General features: G+C 42.4%; 1 protein-coding gene across 2 annotated transcripts in view; it reads right to left on the reverse strand.

Moving 5' to 3' along the window:
* Window positions 1–22704, reverse strand: part of Gpr176 (G protein-coupled receptor 176) — a 114610-nt gene that overhangs the window by 67226 nt on the left and 24680 nt on the right. The window lies entirely within an intron of this gene.

A 22704-nucleotide genomic window follows, 5' to 3' on the forward strand; every position in this document is an offset into this window, starting at 1 on the left:
AGTCAGTCTGGGTACCACTCTGCTCTGAACCTGCCATCACCAGGAAGTCTGAGTACCACCCTGCTCTGACCCTGCCATCAGCAGCCAGCCTGGGTACCACTCTACTCTGCTCTGACCCTGCCATCAGCAGCCAGCCTGAGTACCACCTTGCTCTGCTCTGACCCTGCCATCACCAGCCAGCCTGGGTACCACCCTGCTCTGACCCTGCCATCACCAGCCAGCCTGAGTACCACTCTGCTCTGACCCTGCCATCACCAGCCAGCCTGAGTACCACTCTGCTCTGATCCTGCCATCACCAGCCAGTCTGAGTACCACTTGTATCACTTTCTCTCCATCTTATTCTCTTCTTGGTTCTCATTTTGAGCAATCCAAGCACCAACCACACTCTTATCACCAAGAAGGAAAACACAGTGCTGAATGGTTTTGATTAAAGTTTTCCTAGGGCAGATGGTCAAATTACCAACTAACACAAAATCTGTGAAATCAACAAGCATTTCCTAAAATCCAACAGCATGAGGGACCCAAACTTTACTATATAAAGACACGGCCTCAAAGGATTGCTTCTAAGTACCATGTGCCAACACCATGTGCATCTGGGCTTCCAACACACAGGTGACACTTCAAATTATCATCATCTTCTGTCCACACATATTACTTTAAAACTGTGCATCCTTTTCTAGAACTTGTGTTGGGAAGTAACCGCATCATCCTTAATGAAGCCCTCAAAGATGCCCAGGCCATGGAATTCAGGTAAGGCCTTCACTGGGATTCCTTGTGTGAAAGATCTGCTGATAAGAATGGTCCCAAAGCCTGTGTCATCCACAGTCACCAGACCAGGCTTCTCCATCTTGTTTAACTAGCTATGAAATGCTCAGAAGGTAAAAGCACTTGCTATACAGGCATGGTCACCTGAGCTTGATTTCAGGAGACCCCATGGTGGAAGGAGAGAACCAACTCCCGAAGGTTAGCCTTTGACCTCCACACCTGCGTGTACATACCCACACCAACAATCACACAATGTGTTACATATACATGTTGCAGGACTTTCTCTGTTCAATCACATTAGGGCAGTGGCAGGCCTGTAATTTCCTGTCCTTGGACAAGAAAAGGGAGGCAGGGTGAGGAGTTTGGGAGACAGAGAAGTTGCAGGAGAAGAGAAGGAGGAGAAGCCAACATGGAGGCAGACGAACAGGAAGATGATCCTGATCTCAAGTGGTTTTAAACAGCCACAAGTAGCTAAGATTTTCACAAGGTTAGAATAATTGAGCTAAAGATTTATCTTTATCAATTGGCTCTGAAATTATTGTACTGGCATCTTATAAATTGTGATCTTATTGTTACATAAATCTGATTGAATAATTAAGCTTTAAGAGTCATGTTTCTACCGGGTAACTAGGCACTGAGATGACTGATTGTGGGGTGCGTGGGGCGATACATAGAAGCAAGATGAACTTGCTAGCTGGGAGAGAGTAGCTCAGTGGTGAGAACACGCCAAGCAGGACATAGTGTTGTGGCCCACCGTACTGGTACTAGAGTGGGAACATAGACCGGCGGGGCAGCAGAGATGGCAGGATAACATTTTAAAAATTTCCCACAACATATACATGTATTCATTCACTTGCCATATGCTCACACAATAATGAAGATTTAAATTGTTAAATTCATACTGGGTGACTGGGCATCTGTTATTTTTTATATTGATTGGCTTTTCTAGAGTAACAAATCCTAAGGTTTTTCCATTCTTTCAATAATTTCTCTCTTCTCTTTCTTGTCTCTATGTCTGTTTAAAACTGGGCTTTCCCACGTGCTAAGCTGCCCTCAAGCTTCCTACATAGCTGAAGATGACCCTGAACTGAAGCTTCGCCCTCCAAGTGTAGGGATACAGGTGTGCATCAGCTTTCCTTCCATTCTTGCTATGTATTATTAGCAATTTATATGCATCACATGATTTACAGCTCTTCAAGAAAATTCTGAGGTCAAATTGACTCATTTTTTACATACATATAGAACTTATTGTTTCCCCTCTTTGTCACATTTATATTCTTAAAAGCCAATAAAAAATAACAGTGTTTCTTATTATTATTACCTTCATAGATAGCAGCAGATGTTAATAATTTTATAATACTCCTCAAAGCCAGGGGCGCTGTAGCACACAGCTATAGTCTAAGACTTTCAGCAATGGAGGCAGAAGAATCAAGGGTTCAAGGACGAGCCTTGGCTACCTACACAGACTCAGCTTAATGAGATCTTGTCTCAAAAATATTTAAATAAGATTAACAGAGAGAAAAAGAGAGAGACAGACAGACAGACAAACAGACAGACAGACTAAGACCAAGGCTAACAAAGGAGACTGCCATAGAGTAACAGAAAATATATTCTAGTATATAACCAATACCGCCATCTTTTGGCAACAAACAGAATTGTCTTTTCTGCTTTGTAATGTGGCTTTTCCCCCACCCTCCAGTCTACATTTGAGCTTGATAAATTAAAAGCCTGATTTGAGCCTAATTGAAAGTAAAAGCAATCACTACTAAAGACATCCAAGACTATCAAGATAATACAACAAACATCAATTCCCATGGTGTAATTACAAAGGTAGTTAATATCCCTTTGCAAGATTTGTTCTCAAAGAAATATTTATCTTTGCAGAATCTATGCTGACTCTTAGAAGTGACATACACACTGGGAAATATGCAGGCTCTTATATACAAGTGAAGTTGGTTCATTCACAAACACAGCATCTTTAAGCTGTACGTATATAGGTAGTAAAGAATTTTGAAAAGATCACTAGCTAAAGAATCAGCAAGATTCTCATCTGGTCTGCTATTTATTAAGCTTGGTCAAAACCTGACTCATGTTATTTATATATAAAATGTAATTATAATGCCACACTCTGAATCTTATGGTTCTGTTGAAAAAAAATCAAGATACTGTGAAATGTTTTAGAACGTATGACATAGAAATGTTTATGACGTATGACATAATATTCTGGGTTCTAATATTCTGCTTAACTTAAAGAAGTTTCTTACATACATTTACTGTCAACCATCATTAACTAACTTATGAATGGCAGATGCCAAACCCCATTAAATGGGAATTTCATAAACTCCTTTCTCTGAAATTAAAAGATCCTGCTCAACCCAGAGGGTAATCCAGTGCTGGAGCATTTGCCTAGCAATTGGAGACCCTAGCTGGATCCCAGGTCCAAAAGAAGGGAAAGAGGGAGGGGCAGACAGAGGCAAGCCAATCAGGGGAGAGAAGTAGAGACAGACAAATCCTACCTTTGTACCTTCTTGTGCACAAGGAATTCAAGCCCAATAAAACTGTATTTGCACACACTTCTTTCATTTTGAATAGTAGGTTGGTTATCATGCTTGCTAAGTGAAATAGGCAAAATGCTAGCTGCATGGCTATTCATTGTCAACTTGATGAGATTTAGAATCACTACAAGGGCACACCTTTTATGGGGGATGTTTCCAGAATGGTTTAACTGAGAAACAACTCATTCTGAATGTGAATGGCACAGTCCCATAGGCTGGGGTCCCTATGGGATGAAAACTAAATGAGATTAGCTGAGCACCAACATCTACTTCTCTGCGTCCTGACTGCAAGTATAATGTGACCATCCACCTCAGGCTTCCTATAGATCCCCAGTCAGAGCCTCTCTGACCATCAGCCTTACCATCTACGATTGACTGGCTCCTCAAAGATAAAACAAAGTAACCTCTTTCTGAGGTTGCTTTTCTCAGGTATTTGTAACAGAAACAAGAAAAGCAACAAACACACTAAGTGGTGTTTCCATTTATGTTGATGCTAATGTGCTTGCTACTGTTGTTTCTATGGAATCCCTATGCACTTACCTCCTGAGAACTAGCCTTCTTGGCTACTAGTCTGGTGGGAATTCTAGCAGGGGCCAGGTAAATACTCTAGGATCATGGTCAACAGTATCTTCTGTCCCTCTGAGGTAATCATAAAAATCATCAGATAGGGGAGGTTCCTTCTTCCATGTACAGAGACATCTTTCTCAGCTGCCCAGGTGACTGCCTTATCTGCTTAGCATTCTCTCATCCTACTTTTGTTAATAATACAATTAGAAGTCTCATTACGAATCCCAATTATGGATCTAGCAACCCTGAGAACACCTAATGCAAATTCATGTTGGTCTCTGTTGACATTTATTTTCTCCCTACTTTCATTCTTGTTTGATGTCTCCTTCTGCTTAGAAAAATCTATTTTATCACAATTCCTGTTGCCAAGAAACATAAAAACAAGATGGAGAACAGCAGCTAAGAGCACATAAATTTACTCCCCACACCCCTCCTGCCTTAGAATTTCATTTCTGTGAAGAGACACCATGACCAAGGCAACTCTTACAAAGAAAACATTTATCTGGGGCTGGCTTACAGTTTCAGTGGGTCAGTCCATTATCAGCATGGTGGGAAGCATGGCAGCACCAGGCAGACATGGTGCTGGAGAAGGAGCTGAAAGTTCTACATCTTGATCCGAAGGCAGCCAGGAGACTGTCTTCAACAGGCAGCCAGGAGGAGGGTCTCTTTCACACTGGGTAGAGCTTGAACATAGACCTCAAAGCCCACCCCCACGGTGACACACTTCCTCCAACAAGGCCACACCTCCTAATAGTGCCACTTCCCATGGACAAGTGCATTCAAGCCACTAGACCACCACATAGTTAACATTCAAGTGAACCTTCCTAAACACACTCACCCAGTATTGCCTACCTAAACTCAAATGTAAGCAAACAAATGCTTCACGAAATATAAGCACGGACTCTTCTAAATATTTTATTACCCTTTATCATACATATTATTGGGTGCAGCAAATTTAGGCCTCTTGGCTCCCAATCTCATGTTCTTTCTGTCATAAATGCAGTATGCCCTGGTGTGGACGAGAACAGTGGAACAACTAGACTCTCTGCCATTGGCACCAGTGCCTCTGCTGTATTGAATGCTAAGACTGTGGTGTTTTCATGAGTTGTGCTAACACTTGCTCTGAGGATTTTCAGCTTTATACCCTCAAGCTTCAGATCATTGAAACTGAGTCAAACTAGACATTCCAAAATAATCATAAATTCAATAATCTACTCCTGTATGCCCTGATTTATGCCACCCGCCTTTCTCAGATGCCATCTCTCCTTATCGATGGCACCATAGCAATAACGCATCCTACAGAACCTGGCCTTCACCCCCATATCTGACCACACATCAAGTCCTCCTACTTTATCTTCTATATTTTTATATTTGTCATCTACTCTGTGTTCCCACGGCCATGCCTTTGTGTTTATTACATCTAGCTTGGAATTTTGATAGTGGTCTCCTATATGGTCTACCTGTATTCAAGCTTTCCTTCATCCAATCGACCCGCACACAGTCCCAAAGAGAATAATCTTAGTAACAGAAAGCTGTCCTGTCCCTGACCTGTTAAAACTACCCCATGTTTCCCTGAACTTCAGAAGATGAATTCAAGTTTCTTAATCAGCCATGAGCCCTGTGGACTCAGGCTACCTACCCATCCAGCGTTACCTTTTGCCACTACCTTATAATTATGCTCCACACTCTCTAAACTGCTTGTAATTTTCATCCACAGCACTGTGCTCTCATGAGTGCGTCTCCAGAATTGACTTAGTACAGTGAAGTCCAAGCATTTGTTTGTATTTCTGTCTTCCCCGGTAAAACATGAGCTAAGATACCCAAGGATGTCTTAATCTGTCTTTATATCTCAGCCTAACAAAATACGCAGCATGTGCCTAACACTCAATTCAAATTAATAAGCAAACTCAGAAACTTCCTTCTAAAAAGCATGGCTTTGTAACCTATTATGTCACCTTTTAAATTATTGACTCATTTTTATTTTAAAGGTTGTAGTGTTTTGCCTGCATGCATGTCTGTGCACCATATGTGTGCAGTGCCCAACGAGGGCATCAAACCCCCTGAAACAGAATAACAGTTGTAATCTGCCAAGGTGGAGAACGGCAGATACTGGGAATCAAACCCAGGTCCCCTGGAAGAACAACCAGTGTTTTTAACCAGTGAGCCATTTCTCTAGCCCTACTATGTCATTTTTTAAAGGACCTAAGACTGTAATGATCTCAGACAATCAGTCAAATGATCCACAGTTGACTGGGCAGTTGGGAACAAGCAATTTTATCCTATACATATTACTTTTGAAAGACAAAATTGATTAGGACTTTTATAGCAGTCTTGCTATGTCCTAACAATTGCCATATTTACCAAGCTCTTAATGACGTACCTGAGGCAGCTATAGTCTCTATTAATGTATTTTAGCATCTTTATGTGTTACTGTTTGCTAATAAATTTTTTTATTTCTAACAGTTGTTCATGTGTCTTATCTCCAGTTCACGCAAATGAACAGATGGTTTGAAAGTTCTCATTTTGATTTAAGAATACTGATTAGAAAAAAAACAGTAATAAATATACTAGACCTCACAAAACCATACCAAGCAGTGAACCTCAGCCTCATACAGGGAGAAAATGAGAATAAGATGATTTCACACCAGTGACTTCAAAGTCCAATCAGTGGCCAAGAAACATATTGGAGGAGATTATATTAGACAATTATCCATGTGGCAGTGTTTGTGTCGTAAAAAACTCGTGTCAGGAAGCAGCTTGAAGCAGAAGCAGTCAGAGGGTTCGCATCAGTTTTAAATGGCTTTTCAAAGATGATACAACACAAAATATTCTCTCTATGAACTTTCTGAATTTTTCAAAAACAAGAATAAAATAACACCTTTCAGGATGGAGCTGAATCATTTTGCAGTGAAAGGATTTAAAAACAAAACAAAACAAAACCGTAGAGGCCTTACTCAAAACTACGTTCCTCAAATAAAACAGATTAAAAATCACTTACAAGAAATTAAGGGAGTGAGCCGCACATTTAAAGACAATATCCTCAGAGGAAAATCTAACTGTGGGAGTGCACTGGCAAACTAGCAACATGATTAATGACCCTGTGGGATAACACCTGTACATGGCACGGAACATGGGAAACCTCAGACTTATAGGCACATGTATTTTGCTTTTCTTGGGATGAAATCAAAGGCCTGTAGAGCCCTCATTGGAGTGGAACATGTTTGAGAGAGGTACTTAAAGACTCTTGGTTCTATTACCAACAAACCAAGGGAAAGGAGAAAATTTCCACTTACTTAGCATTCTTTTGCAAGCCATAATATAAACTGGAAACCAAGTATTGATGTCTGTGCCAACAGAACCACCAGTGGCAGTGAGCCATAAAGCTACCATACAAACAAGAACTTTTTCCCTTGATCCCAAAACATACACTTCTTCATTCACCCAAATATATGAAACACAACGATACGGCTCCTGCTATTAATGCAAGATAGTAGAAAAGGATTTTAAGGGTAAATATGAGAAAATCATAGCCACTAAGGATCATCTCTGCATGCTCTACAAAGAGGGAGAGACCATCAGCATGACTGTGTCCCCAGACTCTGACTGTTAGGGCTGCTTCTTCAAGCCTCCGGGCTCAGGGGTGTTGCTAGATCCCCAACAAAAGGGAAGTTCCCCTTTGATTTCCTTGTCCCTCCTGCTCCACAGGTCTCATCCAGGGACACACATGGCTTGTCTTGGCAGTGGCTACATGGATATCTTCCCCTTAGACATCATGAGCCCCACCATCACAAAAATGTCTAAATGAGAAGTGAGACCAACACATTGCTGTCCCCTTTTGATCATGTTGGGAAGGGGGCAGAGCCAGGGTTTCTAGGAGGAAATGCTAGAGTATAATTAGCATCTTGATCTTCCAGGAATAAGACATGCATATGCTAAATATTAAGAATAAGCACAGCAACCTTTGAGAAGACTGATCAGCAAGTTTAGGGAGGTATGGTTGCAGATGCACAGGTGGAGCCCTCGCCATACACCTAACACAAGTGCAGTATGAATTATCCAAACTTCTCACACTGGTGGAGTCACCACGTGCTTATCACCAATCCTAAGACACTGTAAATTAGGAAGAGGTATTTTCTATTTTTGTAAAGGTAAGAAAAGAAGCCCAGTGGATATGGGTTTCTTTCTTAATAGCATAATTTAGTGAAAACTTAGAGGTTTCATTTAGAATTTACAATTAGTAGCACTCAGTTATTTACCATTAGCATTTCAAGAATACTTTGTTTTTTAAAAGAAAAAGATCTTTTTATTGAGATATAGTTAACATGCACACACAAAGTCATTCATAATTAATTTATACAAGTCAGTGAACCTAACATTTAAAGCCATTCCCACCATCAAATCTATGAGCATTCCCTGCTTCCTCCTATCTCTTATGATCCATGCTTCTCTTGGGTTTTGTCTCATTTATTTTATGGTGCTAGAGATAGAGACCAAGACCAAGGAAGCATGCCCCACTAAGATCTACTGAGCATGCTTTTTATCTCTAAAATCTTTCACTTTTACAACTTTAGCTCTGCCAGTGAGATGGCTCAGAGGGTAAATGAACTGAGTCCCATCCCCAGGACCCAAGAAATGAAAGGAAAACAAATGTCCTCAAGTTGTCTTCTGATCTCCACATGTACATCATGGTACCTGTACATAGACAGACAGATACACACACACACACACACACACACACACACACACACACACACACACGTACACGATAAGCAAAAGTATAAAGCAGTATAATTATAAATACAATTAAGTACAATGAAAATATAATTAAAAATATAATTAAAATTTTCTAAATGGCCATTGTTTTTTACACCTCACCTCAATTATGGTGTGTTCATTGTCAAAGTGTCCTGAGTACTGTGTGGTTGCTAAACATCTGAGAAACATCAAAGCATAGAAATAAACACTGTCAAATGTCCTCATGGAAGCAGGGTAAGGGGGGATGGGATAGGGAGTTGCAGAGGGGAAACTGGGAATAAGGGGATAACATTTGAAATGTAAATAAATAAAATATCCAATTTTAAAAAATGATAACACACACAAAAAGAAACACTGTCTAGAATATTCTGTGTGATATTTAGGAGATTTTTTTTCCTCTTCTGAGCATAAAGCCCTAAAACACTCCCTATTAAGTACTCTTCTTTTCTTCTCACTTGATGAGAAAATTAATAATCTATAGTTATCTGTAATGGCAAAATCTAAAAGACATATTTTAAAATGACCAAAGGAAAATAGAGTCTGCGATGGCTATAAAACTCCTGTAAGAAGTCTTTGTTCTAACCATGTTTATAGAATCTAGTTAGAGAAAACCTACTCAATGGAGTTGCCTCCAATGAGGCAACAGATCTATAGCTGGACAGAATCCCAGACCAGTATCTCTGGCTGAGAGGAGAAAAAAAGAGGTCAAACGCTCCTGTGGAGGCAGTCACCAGGTTGGTCCCACAGAGCCTCCTGTCCAGATGTAGGCAAATGTCTCTGAACTCACATCCTTCAAACAAGAGTCACGCTAACTTGTCGGCTCCTGCCTTGACTGACCATGGGTGTGATCTTCCCTCTCAAAAAGCAATAAACAGTGTAAATGATGATGTCACTGTGTTAAACACTGCCTGGAGCAGCAGCATTTGATAAGATTTTGTGCCTCGGTGTCCTGTACTTCCAACAAAGAAAGCACAGAAGACTCAGGTAGGAATCTCTCCATACCAAAAATGTCTAACTCCAACCACATTATTGTACACTATAATTACACACACCTAGTAATACGTGCATATATAGACTCATGTATATAAATATTCCACCTACCTAATAGCTTCTGAAAGTTTCACTTGACTCTGTGTCAGAGAAACAACAGATCAAAAGAATGAAGTTTAGTCTGTTACATAAACCTAACTCCAGAGGTTGAGGAAGTTACCCAAAGACATTATTAAGGAAGGGCCAAGACTTGGAACATCATAGTCCATCCTTCACATGGCCTCAAGTCAAACTGCCCATCCTTAGGATCCAACTTCCAGGCAGGAAAGTCGAAGACAAAAGGCAGCTCTCAGCTTAGTCCGCCCCTCCTACCTTACAGTGCTTCAGAACCTTACTCCGTGACACCCGCATTTACACTCACTGTTCAAAACACAGCTGATACTGCTAGCCCTACTGACAAAGGAGTCTAGGAGATAGAGTCATCTGGACACTTTGTTGATAAAGACAGAAGCAGGATCCTTTAGGAAAGAAGGAAGATGACAGATACCTCCCAGGCTGCCATACTAATAACAACATTCCCAATTTTGCGTAAGTTCTAGGAATCAAAACCCCACTGACTCAAACCTCAGACTGTCTGCTCACGTCAGCAGTTGTTTTGCTTCCAAGAAGCTGCTTCAAGCTCCCCCATCCTTTACCCCTGTACTACCCTGCTTCTGGTGATAAAACGCCCTGACCACTCAATGACAACTTAAGAGAGGAAGTGCTTGTTTGGGCTCAGAGTTCAAGGGTAGAATCCAACATGGCAAGGAAGTTGCTGTGGGTCACATTGCACATTGGGAGGGAAAGAGGAATAAATGCCTGTGCTCAGCTCAGCTTCTGCTTTTTCAAAAGCCCAAGACCCAAACTCCTAGGTTGGTGTCACCCACCTCAATTAACCTAATCTGCATAATCCCTCCTGGGCATGCTCAGAAACATCCTAGCAATTCCAGATCGGGTCAACAACAGTAACTACTCTTTCCCAGTGACTCAGACTCTCCCTGTTCCCTTAACTGGATTGACTGAAATCAGAGGTTCTGCAACTCACTGGTGGCTTTCTTTGGGAGAACAAAGCACTACCCTTTTTCTTCAAATTCCACAGTAAGAATGGTGGGTGTCGTTGTTCTTTTTAAAAGCCAAAATGGTTTCTGGACCATGTCAGGCTAAAATGGGATTAAAAAACAGAATAGGAATTCAAAATATATATGGACCCAGACCCACCTCTATGAGCCGGGGCAGCTACTTGCCACACATTAATTAATTGGATCATTTGTGTGTCTCCAAAGTAAATTAGAGACAAGTCTTCCAATTAATTAAGTGTGGCACATTTATCACAGGGCTTGCTAATTACAGCACACCTGCCCTCACAGGCACTGGGGGCAGTCCCCTGGCTTAGACTAATTCAGCTACACAGGGACCCTCTTTTAATATGAGAGGGTTCGCTGTTGTAGAACAAGATGCAGATAGGAAGACATTGTCTCAGGGTGAGTGACAGTTCTTAGTAAAGTCCCTGCTTCCTCAGAAGAACACAACCCATACATGTCTTCAGACATGGGAATGTTAGGTTTTGTCTGGCCAAGAACTGTGGGGCTCAGCAGAGAATCTACAGAGATTCTTCCTTCTTGTTGGGATGGCTGGTCGACGAGAAGCAGATCTTCACTTAGAAGTGGATGAGAGAACTCCCTCCAGTCTGACATGTGTGCTATTAGACAGCATCTACTACCCCATCTTGACTTTCACCTCTGCAGAAATGACAAACACCGAACCCAAGGTCATCGTGTTGTTTTTTCCCTCAACAGTACACCAAGGCCAGCTCAAGAAACCACACTTGGCACACAAACACTGGCATGACAAGAAAGGAGTCACAGGGACAGACAGAAAATGTTTATTTATCCTGATCATTTTTGTCCATTCTTGCGCAAATGCCCGAGTCTCTTAAAATAATATTGAGAGAATTACACTTTAACAACTAAAAACAAAACAATTATCTCTAATTTCATCCTTAGTAACAAATAGACCAAGCCTGCTATCTGCTCAATGTCACAGCACAGAGATACTTAAGGAAGGGTTTGATCCTTACTGCTCCCTAAGATTGTACGGCCATTCGAATTCCAGTAGAAAAGTTGGGCTACAGTGATCCTTCCCAGTCTGTCCCTATGGAACATACTTGTGACCCTGGAGAACTCTAAAGAATTCCTAAAACTTTAAGAGTCTACAGCATTGGTCCTCGAACCCTACGACGCCCATGAATCACCTGTGAAACTTGAGACGCACTTTGGAGAGCTTCATAGATGATCGCAGATACAAGTAACTTATATTGAATAATCAGAGAGTTCATGGGCAACTTCTGGGTAGCTGGAAGAGGGTCCTTGTCCCAGAAAAGAGCCTTCATTTTCTTCATTCAGTTAAGCATAGAACAGTCTCAATTTAAATTCCAAACCAGCCTTCTGGGTGTGTGTGTCCACTCTAGCAAGGATTAAGTTGGCCTAGTCATGAAGGAGCTCCCTCCAAACACAGGAAGGTAGCTGCTGTGTGGGCCAGCTGTGTGAGACAGTGGCGCTAAGGTTTCCGCAACATTAGATACTGTGAGCAGATGAATCCTTCATTCCACAAGTGAAACCCAACAGGGGCAATGACTCCTGAAAGCCCTGGAACTATCCCAAGTCCATACAGCACCCAGCAGTTGATTTATTCTTGTTTGTTCTTTATATTTACTTATTTTATTTTGTGTGGGTGTGTGGGCACGCCATGTCCTGCATGTGAAGGCCAGGAATCGGCTCTCCCTTCCCACCATGTGGTTCCAGAGACTGTATTCAGATTGTCAAGTTTGGCAGCAAGCACCTCATTACCCCCCTCCCTCGACAAACACTATGCCCCTTTCTTCCTCTACTTGCTTCTCTAAAGTTGCTAATTTACTGAAAATACACCTTCCTAGAGGAAATTTCACCCGCAGTCACACCAGCAGTTAGTAAACCTGACACAGTAACCGTTACAACCTTATTACATATGCATACACATAACCTTACTACCAGAACATATGGCCAAAGACAGCAGAACATGTGCCCCCAAACATACTTAACAAATAAAAGCTCTTTTCCCTCCACCAGCTTAAAATCAGGACATAAAGTTATATTTTCCTTCCTGTCTCCTTAGAAGGCTGGCTTGCCTTCCATGGGTGACTTTAGACCCTTCTCAACCTGGAGAGGGCACCAAAGGAATTCACATAACAACCTTTACTCACAAGCTTTTATATACTGTGAATTTTCCACTTACCATTTACCAAATAACATTGATCTCTAACAGAGAACAGTGGCCCTGTCAGATTAAAATAGAGCTGAAGAAGTCCTGTCATGGCTTGAATATAAAGTGTTCCTCGGAAACACAAATGTATTAAAAGCTTGGTCACCAGCTAGTAGTCTTATTTTAGGGAATTCTAGAAATTTTAAGAGGTAGGGGGATAGCTTAAGGAAGGGGGAGACACTGGGGACAAGAGCCAAGGGGCTGCATATTGTCCTGGGAGCATCTCTCTCTCTCTTTCTGCTTTCTTCCCACCATGAGGTGAACGGCCTCTGCCACATGCCCCTACTATCATGATAGTCCGACTCATCATGAGCCTAAAAGTAACAGAGCCAAGAACTATGGGTTGAAAACCGCAGAAACTGTGATCCAAAAAAAAAAAAAGGTAACTTTACCGTCCATTGTTTTTTTCTCAAGTGTTTGCCACAGCAACAGAAAAACAAAACAAATCAAAAACAAAAAACAAAAATCAAGAAGACAAACTCCCACATATAAGGCTTAGAGAACACCTCAGAAGCAGAAAGAACGCACCAGCTCGAGAATGGAAGAGTGCTCTAGAACCCCCGTCTTCTGGATGTGGCATGCCGATCGCACTCATAAGTTCACAGCAGCTGTGGGTGCTTGCCAGGTGCCATTCTTTACTGAAGATAATAGTTGCTTGGGGGGAGGGGAGGCCATTCTTCCTTGAGGTGTGGCCAGTGGTAAGTTTCCCGTGTTCCAGTGGATGGCCCTACAACCATGTGCATGGAGACAGCACAGACTGGACTTAATAGGTTCTCACACAAAAAGAAGGGGAGGTTCTCACACAATTTGGGAAGGGGAAAATGTTGGGGAGGCTATGGGGGCGGGAGATGGAGGGAAATAGGAGTAAATGTGACTGTATTTCATAGTATACATGTATGAAATTCTTAAAAAATAAAGAATTCTCATGGAAAAGCGGTACCTATTCAGTGTCTCTAAACGCACCTAACAGTGTCTCTGCACCTATTCTTCTAGGTACATCTAGATGTACAAACTCTTACTGTATCATAGCTGCCCACTGTATTCAGTATAATAACGCAGCATACTAATGTGTGCAATGAGTTATATCTCTATTGTCTCTTTGTTTGTTTGTTTGTTTGTTTGTTTTTCGAGACAAGGTTTCTCTGTGTAGCCCTAGCTATCCTGGAACTCACTCTGTAAACCAGGCTGGCCTCGAACTTAGAAATCCACCTGCCTCTGCTTCCCAAGTGCTGGGATTAAAGGCTGCCCAGCTCTATTGTCTCATCTAGATGTGTAGTAGGTTCTACCATCTGGGTGGTGTTCACACAATGACAGAATCATACCACTTCTCAGATCATAACCCAGGGTGAAGTGCACAGGACCAGATCTGCCTTCCCAGACTGTAGTGTCCCTAGAAATGCAAGGCTCTCTTCTTTGGTCTTTTAGTCTCTCTAAAACTGTATTGTTCTTTGTTAAAGATATTCAAGAAGTCAGAGCACTCTTTGAGGCCCACTCATTTCTACCCATGTTGTACCCATGTTGTAAGGCTTGAATGTCTCCTTCAAAGGCCATGCTGAAGCTCAGCTGCCACTGTGCCCATGATGAAAAATGGTACCTGTAAGAGGTGATTATGACATGAGGGGTCCACTCAAATGATGTCCTAGTGACATTGTCACAGGAGAATGGCTTTGTTTATAAAAAACTGAGCTCTTTCAACATCAGCATACTCTCTTGCTCTGATTCTTTTGATGAATGGTGTCTTCCACCATGTTGTGGTGGATGGAGAAAGAAGCCCCATCAGATGTGGGTACCTTAATACTAGACCTCTTAGCTTTTAGAACTACAAGAAAGCTTCACTGCTTTATGAATTCCCTCATCTATTACAGCATGAAATGGACATACCTATTAATAAGGATCCATTTATTCTTCTCTTATTAGTCTGTTTTACCACACACGAGGCTCAGCTGAGGACTGAGACTCACAAAGGAAGAAAACGTCTTTCCTCCCTCAATGTCTGAGTCATCCTTCTCTCTAATGTTCTGCCTTCAGGAGCCTCATTAAACCCTGTCCTGGCCTTCTTGAACGTGTGTGCTTCCTGATCCTAGACTTCATTTTGGTTTCCACAAGCACTCTTACGGGAACTTTAAATGAAACATGCAATGGTTTGTGACCCACAATAACTTCTGCATTATTAGGTGCCTGGAATCCTAAGCAAGACCATGGTCTGCTCTTTAATTCCGTCGCAGTGGCACATTACCCACACTCCTAATATCATAAGGTACAGGGCTCTACAATTCCAAGGACAATTGAAACAACATTTCTCCTTCTCTTGATAACCCCTGCTTCACACCCAGGAACAGGACAACGAGCCCATGCAGTTTTCTCCATTTAACAAAGTGTTATAGGAACTTAACTCAGGTTTTATTGTTTAGTAAAGTGTTACAGAAGGAACTGGAGAGGTGGAATCAGTGGTTAGGAGAACTTGCTGCTCTTCCAGGGGATGAGAGTTCGGTTCCTAGCACTCACACCAGGAAGCTCACACTGTCTGGAACCCCAGTTCCAGGGGATCCAGTACCCTTTTCCATGGATACCCACATGAGTAGCAGCTTCCCTCTCTCCCTTCATCCATTCATACCTCCCCTCATACATGTATGAGGAAATAAATATGAAAATAAATTTTTAAAGAATACATAAAAGGGTTATGGGGCGCTGACTCAAGCAGTTCCCACATATTGGAATAGTAAGGCACCAACCCAGCTGGAATTAGAACTTTCTGGATACCTCACAGTGGGACACAAATGTCCTGAGTTCAGGATTTTTTTTTTTCTGGTCCCTATCTAAATTCCCAGTATCTAAAGCAATCTTTGACATATAGTTGATGTTTAATAAATGTTTGTAAAAAGAAATAAACAAATGGCAACCCCAAAGGGAGCTACTCTAGCCTAGATGCAATCTTCCATCAGTCTTAGAAAGCACTCATACAGGAACATGCTCCTCCCCTCTGCTCGACTCCACTCCACTGAGGTCACACTGGCAGCTTGGTGCTGGCCATGGAGGGAGCATCTGCACTGTGAAAATCACAGGCACAATCACAACAACTGGGGCATGTTGCTTAGAGCCAAGGAATAAATATCAACAGCACACTTAACAAACAGCCCTTAAGAGTCTCCAAACACAGAGAAGAAAGAACTGGGCTCAGGTTCTGGCCCTTCTAATCTAAAAGGCAGTACAGTACCTAGTAAGGTATTTTGTTGAAATATTAAAATCACACCAATGTTCTGTTCCTGGTACTTTGCAGTTCTCTGTAGAGAAGGTTTCAATGCAGTTACAGTTCATGCCACTTAAGTCACCAAAGACAAAAACCTGACCACAGAGGTGAATGGCAGGCCAAGGAGGCAAGCTCTGGGCTCAGCCTGCTGAGAGCCCATGGAGATGCTGGTGGTTTGTGTGACCTGAGAAGTGTGATATTTTACTGTGTTCTACTTCCAGTTTATTTTCAATCATATTTATAACACCTACTATGTGCTTGGCACTGGATTGTTTGCTTACCAAGTATCTATATGAACACTGAAGAACTGTTCAGTATAATCTGACAAGAGAAATAGCTAACCTCTACCTACCCTCCTGCTGGCAATACCCAAAACATGAATCTTTTCATCATCTATGTCTTCACTCTAGACCTGGAAGAAAGATGAACTAGAACTGGATCTATGGGACCTTGGATGAGCTGGGTTTGACTAGACTTCCAAAAGAGCACAGGCCTAACTTGGCCCCGGTGTGTCTTTTCAAGTCTGAGCGGCCACCTTGCTTTTGCCCTTACCCTTTTTGAAGAGGTAAAAGACTAAATTAGAAAGATCTCTTAAGGAGTGTAGCTCAGTGGAACAGAACCTGCTCAGCATGCATGAGGCCCCGAGGATGACCCCAACCTTTCTCCACTTCTCCATCAAAACAATCCTCTTAAACCTTTCTCCTGCTTCCAGATTGGTTGCATTTATGTGTTTAGATGTTATATCAAACTATTTTTCAGATACTAAACTCAGTGTTGACTTGTAGAGTAATTGATATGCTGGGAGCATTTAAGGACCAACACAGAGCCAGGCATGGTGGCACACACCATTAAATCAAGCATGCAGGAGGCAGAGGCAGGAACATCTCTAAGTTATAAGCCAGCCTGAGTTCCAGCACAGCCAGGGCTATACAGAGAAACCTTATCTCATCACACAGAAACAAACAAGGAAGAAAAGAAGGAAGGGAGGAAGGGAGGAAGGGAGGGAGGGAGGGAGGGAGGGGAAAGGGAGACCAAAAAAAGCATTAACATAAGCTAGGCTAGCAACAGAGTAAGACTAAACTACAGTGCTGATATTCTTGGTAAAAATGTAAAGCAAGTCCACTGCTATACCACCCTGAATGTGCCCAATCTTTCTGATCTTGGAAGCTAAGTAAGGTCAGGCCTTGCTAGTATCTGGATAGGATAAATGCAAAAACAAAATCTATTGAATAACTTAATCTTTCAGAATAGATCCATTTCCAAGCAACTTAAGTTTGGGTAATCAAGAGGATGAAACTATAACGTAATTTGTTCCAATCTACAATTTGTATATTTCTGCCTTGCCATAAAATTAATCAGAATATTTATTGAGCATATAAGTATAGGAAAATAAGGAGGCCAAGCGGTGGTGGCGCACACCTTTAATCCCAGCACTTGGGAGGCAGAGGCAGGCAGATTTCTGAGTTCGAGGCCAGCCTGGTCTACAGAGTGAGTTCCAGGACAGCCAGGGCTACACAGAGAAACCCTGTATCAAAAAGGAAAAAAAAAGGAAGTTGACTTTCATAAGGAGAGAAGGCCTTCCATATAGAGTTAACAGCACAAAGAAAGGAGTCAAGGTTAGGAAAGACAGTTTCTTACAATAATGGTTACCCTGATTTGAACACTGTATGTGTGTATGTATGTATGTATATCAAAATATTGAATGGCATCCTATAAATATGTACAGATTTCAGTGTTCATTAGATATAATGACTTTAAAAATTCACCATCAGAGAATGCAAAGCAGGAAAATTATACTAAACACAGCAGGCAATGGGAAGCCAACAATTAAATCAATCAACGACTTGATAACTACAAGTTAAAGATAATAGGAGAAGCAAGGCAAGTCGATATACCCTGTGAGCCCAGCCTTGGGAAGTGGCGGCAGGAGGATCAGCAGGTCAAGGTCATCCTTCACTACACTGCAAGCTGGAGGTCAGCTTGGACGACATAAGACACATACACTCACCATCCACAAAAGAAGAGAGGAAAGGAGAGGGGATGAAAGAGGACAGGAGAGGAGAGGAGGAGGACGAAAGGGCAGGAGAAGAGAAGAGAAGGGAGGAGAGGAGGAAAGGAGGAATGAGAGCATGAATTTCTATGTGAACTTAGTGAGTTCACCATTGAAGAGGTTCAGCTGTTGCTCAAAACATTTATGTCCAAGTCCTAAATCTTCTTCTATCTAACCCCTACCACCTGAGCTGTGAACAGCATCCCGCTTAAAAGTAAAGTGTCTACAGATGTCATTAAATTAAGGTGAGGTCACAGTAAAATAAGGTGAGCCCTGTCCTATTATTTTCTGGTTTATTTACTAAATATATATGGTTTATTAAGTGTGTGTGTGTGTGTGTGTGTGTGTGTGTGTATGTGTTTGTGTGTGTGTGTGTGTGCGTGTGTGTGATGCACATATGTCCGTATAACAAGGAACATACATTGGCAGGAGACACCTTGGGGAAAAGGCCATGTGACCACAGAAGGAGAGAATGTAGGGACACAGCTAAAGTCCAGGAAAGCCAAGGATGACGGAAACCACCACATACCATGAGAAAGGCACAAGGCAGGGTACTCTCCCTCAGAGCTCTCAGAAGGAGCCAGCCCTGCTCACACCCTGATTTCGGAGCTCTAGCCTCCCAAAACTGAGAGAACAGATTTCAGATGTTTTAGACCATTTGGCTTGGGACTGTTTGGTACTATAATCCTAGAAAATGAATGTGGTCCTGCTATACACAGTAGGATGTTGGAAGTGGAAAAAAAATAAGATGAGAAATTTCACCTTATTTATTTATTTATTTATTCATTCATTCATTCATTCATTCATTCATTTATCAAATGCGTATTATGTGATCGCACATAGTGCATCTGGGGACAAAAGGAAGGGGGTCTATTAATACCTATTTATTATTTATTTGTATGTTTGTTTGTTTGTTTATCTACTGAGACAGGGTCTCACCATGTATTCCTGGCTGGTCTTAACTCACTGTGTAGACTAAGCTGGTCCTGAGCAGGAGGCCTCTCTGCCTCTTGAGTTCTAGGATTAAAGGCATGCACCACTTCGTCTGGCTACCATCTCTTGCTTTGGGGAACAGGGTCCCTGTCTTAGTCAGGGTTTCTATTCCTGCACAAACATCATGACCATGAAGCAAGTTGGGGAGGAAAGGGTTTATTTGGCTTACTTCCACATTGCTGTTTATCACAAAGGAAGCCAGGACTGGAACTCAAGCAGGTCAGAAAGCAGGAGCTGATACAGAGGCCATGGAGGGATGTTCCTTACTGGCTTGCTTCTCCTGGCTAGCTCAGCCTGCTCTCTTATAGAAATCGACTTCCAGCCCAGGGATGGCACCACCCACAAGGGGTCCCATCCCCCTTGATCACTAATTGAGAAAATGCCCCACAGCTGGATCTCATGGAGGCCCTTCCCCAACTGAAGCGCCCTTCTCTGTGATAACTCCAGCCTGTGTCAAGTTGACACACAAAACCAGCCAGTACAGTCCTCAAAGGCTAGCTGATCCCAAGGCTAGCTGTTTCTGCTAGGCTAGCTGACTAGCCCACAAGCTTCTGGGATTCACCCATCTCTGCCCTCAAACGCTGAAGTTACAGGCACACAGGGCTATGCACAGCCTTTACATGGGTAGTGGAGATTCAAACTCAAGTCCTCATGCTTGCATGGCAAACAGTCTTACCCACTGGGCCATCTCCCCAGCCCCTGATTTATTTATCACAATGAAAAAGAACATTATTTTTAAAAAGTAGAAGCTGATCCAAGAATAAAAATGTCAGCAAGTGGCAGAGCCGGGATTTAACCCTAAAGCTTTCTGACTTCAGAACCCTTTAGCCACTACCCACAATGGTCTTGTGTAAAAGTCTATTTTTGTCCCAGGAACATTATCCTCAAAAGAATTGCTTTGGCATGACTGAGTGCTTTTTCACAAAACAAACTATTATGACTAGGAACTTCCACAATTCAAAATATCACCTCCAGTTCAAGCTGTGGTTCTTTGGCATTCTGGTACAACCTCCTGGAGACTGAGCTCAGTTTAAACTAATGCCTTATGCCGAAGGGTAGCATAGACCCAGAAACTGACTGGCCAGGAAATCAGTCACAAGCAAAGAGGCCTGAGTTCCCACTCCAGGCATTTCAGCTAGAACATATTTTAGCTGCAGCCTCATGTCCCAGGAGGGAAGGATATTAGATCAATACTTGTGGCATCCTAATGAAGCTGCCAATTCCCTTCACATGGCTTTCTAAGCAGCACAGAAATCTAGGTCACTAGGAGGCACAGCAGGCCCAAAACCTCATTTTAAAACATAGGAGCTCCCTTCTCTTAATTGTAGATATTTCATCCTATATACACTCATTAAATGCCTATTGTGTTCAGAGGATTAAGGTCCATCCCTAGAGCTTCCACAAAAGGCCACTCACAAAAGGCACAAACAGTTAAGTTGGATAGCCCTTCTGTCTCCTCTCTCCAACCCTCCTTTGATCAGCAGGGGCCATGGCCACCTGTCTAACAGCAAATGGCATTTGTTGCCTCAGGGATCATGACCACAGCTATGGAAAATATTTTCAAGTTTTATCAAAAATTTTCCTTTGGCCACAGCCTAGTTTCTCTGGGTCTTAATTTATTTCAGCTTCCTGAGCATCAACATTGCACCATGAGTGGTCAGCTAATCATTCACCAACTTCAACATCTGCATCCATGCTGGCAGCTGGCAGATTGCTTCCTCTAGTCTCCATTTCAGTTCAGAAAACCAAATAAATTCGGCGATGTCTGTGACCATTCTGAAGACCATCAAAGCTATGAAGGGCAGCCAATGCAAGATGATACTGAAGTTCCAAGCTTACCACTCATCATTATTTCTACAGACATCATGAGTATATTCACCTCTGATGAAATTTTATTAATCCATTCCCATGAAGATAACAAATATTGTGTAGATAAGCGAGAGTAATTCACACACTGATAAACTCATTTTAAATTGTTCTTCTTTCTCTTCATTCACAGAGAGATGGCTAAGCTTTCCTTTGTTTAAAATAAGATTTATGGTGATTTTATAGAGTGACTCAGTACCCTTAAACCTTTCAGTGAGAAGCTGAGATAGCACATCTTCCATCACAACCCACCGTTAGAGCTGTAGCCTAGAAAGGGAATGCCCAAGACCCCTTTACAGTTGTTCTTAGATTACGCAAGTAATAAATACAAGCATAGACAGAGACTCTCACTGCCGGTACTACAGCCAGGGACCAGGCACTTCAGAGGAGAGCCTGTGGGAACACTTTAGATCCGAACTGTAATCTTCTACCCCTACCCTCAAGGGCTCATGGGCACTCACAATGCAAAAAGCATTTACTCCACCTTCGCCAGTCTCCCACAGTCTTCCCAGTGCTAAAACTCTTCAAAAGCCTACTGTTCAAAGTCTCTTTTGAGACCTGAGGCAAACTCTTAGCTGTAGGAATGAAAGAGTAAGAGGAATATACAAAGAATGAGAGGGGTTAGTCAAGTGATTAAGGTTAAAAAAAAGAGAGAGAGGCTATTATAGACGATGGAACAAGAGATGCCAAGGCACAGCAGCAAGGAGGGCGACCACACTGCTGTGCGGTAAGAATGAAATTGAGTGTGGAGCTCCTGCAGTGTAAGGAGCAGGCTAGAGGGAAGCAGGAGCCCCATTGGGGATGTCATTATATGGAGCTACAGAGAGTGAGGAGCCAGGGAAGGCTTTTAAAGAGAAGAGTGGCATGATCAGACTGGTGGATTGAAGAGGGAGGAGAAAGGGATGAAACAAGGGCAAAGAGTAGGGCTGTTCTCCCCAGAGCGTGAATGAAAGAAAGGAGAAAGGCACCGCAGAGACAGGGCAAGGGACGAGCAAGCAACAGGAGCCAGCAGCCCTGAAGATGAGTCAAAAGACAAAGATCTGCTTCAGTTGTATATACTGAAGAGCACTGGGCCTGGGGAGACTGATCACCAGGCAAAGCACTTACTGCACAAATGGGAGGACCAGTATTCAGATCCTCAGCAACTACATAAGGTAAGGCAGGCATGGTGGGTGGAGGTGGAGACAGGGGATCCCAGGCCTAGCTGGCTAGCTGGACTAGCCAAATGGTGTGCTCTAGGTTCAACAAACGAACACACACACACACACACACACACACACACACACCCCGGCTTATAAATAAAGTGCAGACTGATTGAAGGAGACACCTGGTATCCACCTCTGACCTCCAACTCAAATTTAGACTTTTATCTGAAACACCAAGTCTTCCAGCCTCTAGATGCTCAGAGTTCATAGTCTGAGCACCATCAGTGTCAACGATGCCTAAACATTAGCTGGAAGTGCAGCGTCCCAGACTTCCTAAATTAGAATCTTCATTTAAGAGATCCTTTACCTATACTCAACAATAAAGGAACCTCTGGTGGAATCACAATCCCAGACCTTAAGCTGTACTACAGAGCA

The sequence above is a fragment of the Mastomys coucha genome, unplaced genomic scaffold, assembly GCF_008632895.1.
Source record: "Mastomys coucha isolate ucsf_1 unplaced genomic scaffold, UCSF_Mcou_1 pScaffold15, whole genome shotgun sequence".
In the NCBI taxonomy this organism is placed as follows: domain Eukaryota; kingdom Metazoa; phylum Chordata; class Mammalia; order Rodentia; family Muridae; genus Mastomys; species Mastomys coucha.